The sequence below is a fragment of the Notothenia rossii genome (genome assembly GCF_949606895.1).
Source record: "Notothenia rossii genome assembly, chromosome: 6".
In the NCBI taxonomy this organism is placed as follows: Eukaryota; Metazoa; Chordata; class Actinopteri; order Perciformes; family Nototheniidae; genus Notothenia; species Notothenia rossii.
In genome coordinates, this window is record NC_136909.1 from 13,419,960 (window position 1) to 13,423,891 (window position 3,932).

Consider the following 3,932-nt stretch of genomic DNA (forward strand, 5'->3'; position numbering starts at 1 on the left):
GGCCTGGTTTATTTCATTTATATGTATTTCAATTTTGCAAATACATGTGAGAGATGTGACTGCCTTAAATCAATCTGACCCTACATGGTTTTATATGATTTATTAAGAAAGGTTTTTCTACTGTGGTAGTAAGACATTATTGTAACAATCGCACTGCTACTTAAATATCAGTACAACACTAGAATAATGTTAGAGGTGTTAACAGTCTACCTGTCACCTATTGAACATGTGTGGACAGAATTATACCTGTAATTTATTTATGCAGCCTGTTGGCAGAGTAAAAGGTAAAGAGGGTTGTATTTTGGTACAACTATGTGTGTCATAAGCCATGTCTTCCGGGCAGACAGTGACACTGGGCTGGCCGTGTCCTGCAACAATGTGGCACTCGTTCCCTCTCTGTCCCTTCTCTTCAACATTACTGTGATCCAATGCGGCCTGACATGTCAGCAAGGCCTGATGGCCTTTTGGTTTTCTGTCAAACAGGATCATATCAGAAAATAAGACAGTGAAAGACATGAGAGTATGTCACAAGAACAATTCAAAGTCCTTATCAAAAGATGTATATTTTCTGTATGCTGTTCTAGTCTTCACAATGAGATCATGCTTAAATTCTTTATAAGCTAAAATAGATTTATATTTATATATATATATATATATATATATATATATATATATATATGAACATAATTCATACATTTGACCAACTTATTGTTTATGAGCATTTTTCGGATCCGAGCCGAGAGAGTAATTAAAGCTCATGGTGCCCTAAGTTTAGAAAGAAATTGCAATTTGTGGCTATTTATAAATGTTCACAGTGCTGCACTCAGAGACACAATGGGCCTTCCTCATTTCTCTAATTCCCCTCATCGACTCCTATCCTCGTGTCTTAGTCCCGCGCACAGGAGATGCAAGCGGAGGAGTTGAGGAGGGAAACCGAGGAGAGAGGAGGGGAAGCAGCAGGCGGTTAGAGAAAAGAGAAATCCTCTCCTCTGAGCGGTCATTTTAAAGAGACGTCGATTAATGATGACAGGAGGCACTGCAGCACTCTGTCTGATGGACAGAACTGTGTTCATGATGACTTATTTACTTTTAATTCATTCACAGTGCGGTATAATGAGACAATAACAGCAGGCTACAAATGCGGACATACACACACACACACACACACATATATTTATATAAATATATACAATTTCAGAATCAAACAAGTATGAGAGCACTCTCATAATAATGTAACACTATCAGAGACTGAATATATCCCCAATTACATCAATTTAAAATGTATGCTGTTTAAAATCTCAAATTGCATCTATTGTCCATCTATATTTTGATTATTAGGCTATTTAATGGTTCCAACTGTCCATAATCAAAGAGTCATTCGAAGTCAATCAAAGACTAAGGGTGATAGCAGGACACCCCATCTAGTCACTCAGAGAGAATCATGACAATCTGATGTACAGTTTCAAAATAAAAGACCTTTGAAATCTCCTTTATGAGCTATCATCCTACACCTACAGCTCCTAAAGCATAATATATATCAGGATACAGCCGTTGTGTATTTTATTATGTGAAGCACTAAAGGATTTTAGAAAAATATTGACTCTTTGTAGATATCTACTAAACTAAAGCATACAAATAAAGAGAGTAATGTAGGCCTGTTATACTGAGTGATATATATTATACACACTGCTCTGCTTTCTGCACGGCCCTCACAGCTTTTCTGCCTGTAAACATCGCGTCGCGATTTAAGCAGTTAATAAAATCCAGGGGATGCATGCAGAGCTGTCATTGGCTGAGATAAGTCCGGCCGTGCGTCACGACTCTTTGAAACATCACTGTTGCCAGAAATACATCCGCGGAGGACCCATCAGTGTATCCCCGATTATAGCTCCTCTAGAGAGCCTCCTCGATGCTCGATCCTCGGTCCTCGAATTGCACTTAGAGAAATGAGATGTCCTTCAACATGGCGCGCTGAAATCCATTTCCGGGTCACTAGCGGAGGACCGAGGATTCGAGGAGTCAAGGGGGGGAAATTAGTGAAATGAGAATGGCCCAAGGACTGTTGCGGTGAGTGACTGCTGCCTGTGTGTGTGTGTGTGTGTGTGTGTGTGTGTGTGCGTGTGTGCGCGTGCGTGCGTGCGTGCGTGTGTGTGTGCGTGTGTGTTGCTGTCTGGGTCAGATGACAGGTTTGGCCGATAGCTGCACATTCATAGAGAGTAACAGTAAAAGCCTTATCAGCTCATACCGAGGCCGATTCATTGGCCAGGAGAGCCACTGTTGGAACCAACACACTCACACTGTCGCCCACATGCTGGGACTGAACATGAGCACAGGGATTGTGGGAGAAAGTCATTCTTGCACATATTTCTGAATTCGCGAGATAAGCATGTGGGACGGACCGCAGTGGGATGATTAAGACTTTGAAATGAATAAGTTTAGAGGCTTATCTAAAGTAGAACTCAACCAAAAGGCAAAACTCTAGTGTAATGTAATGTTCCCATTAGCATTAGAAATAGCCAGGCTTTCACGTCTCCCCTGAAGATTTATTGTGATTAGCGAAGAGGTAAAAATGGACATTTCATAAATTATTGATCATCGTATTAGGATTTATGGACAACCTCTTTAGTCAACTGTTCTTCCTTTCTGAAAGATTGTAAAAACTTGAACAGCATATTTTATCCATAGAGTCTAGGACAGTAGGCAAAGTTCTTTAATTATAATCACATGAGAGAAGTTATGTTTATGTCTGACAGATGTTTTTTCACAACAGTATTTGTGGGTGTTTTCCATGTGGGCACTTGAATGAACATGACCCAATATCATAACAAATTGCCAAACACACATAAACATTTTCCTCGTTAATCAAAAGCCTTTGCATAAACCATGTCTGCTTGGGAAGGTTCAAGGTTTTTATTTGTCATACGAACATAGCTACAGTGTAATTATGACGATGAAAATCTTAGGTCACAGGCTCCTCCAACAGTGTAACACAATAAAACAGATAAGCAGACAAATATAGTGCAAGTAAACAGTAAATCCAAAAAGAAAAATAGTTTAAAAAAGTGAAATAGTGCAAGTTATTGGAAAATGATATAGATAAATAGATAAAATGAGACAGAATGACATCATATAGGTTGTAACAATGCAAATTATCTTTCATACTGGTGGTTATTACAGCTTTAGGAGTTATTTTTACTTTAAATCTCGCAACTACTATCATCATATTATAGCAAGACTTATGGTGATTATTAGAAAAGAACCATCCATTATCTGTAGTTGTGAAGTAATGAACATTACGTGGGGATTAAGGATTCAAAGATTCAAGATCCAAAGGCACAGTAGGTACAATGTAGATAGGGCAAGGACAATCTTAAGTATATATACTTACTGTTTCAAGTGCAAGAAAAACAGAGTACAATAAAGTAATGCAGATGAAACTATATGTCAACAAATTAATAACAGCAATAAGCTAAATATTGCAGAGAAGTACATGCAGGAGTCTATACATGTAAATAAAATAAAAATAAACAGAATACAATAAAATACTGTACAGTGAAAGTAGTAGGCCTGCTATTTATTGTAGAATTATTATTATAATGCGATCCAGATAGCTTTATATGTAGGCTGCTTTAGGACATTGGTATGTTTTTAATTATATTTAACTATCACCCCTGCCCTAATAATAGTGTAAAGCTCTTATACAATTGTTCTACTAACTATACATTAATACTCCATGATGGTCTTGTAATGTGTAGGGCCCTCGGCAGTGTTTTTAATGCAAGTAATTGGTGTGACATCTGGCTTTGACCTCCTAATGTTAGCATATAGCTAAAGTGTGTCATAGATTTTTCATGGCCTGTTTACAACCACTTCTTGAAGCCCTCTGTGGCTTTCAGCTTTGTGTTTGGCTTTTTGTTGGTGATGGGAGTGGG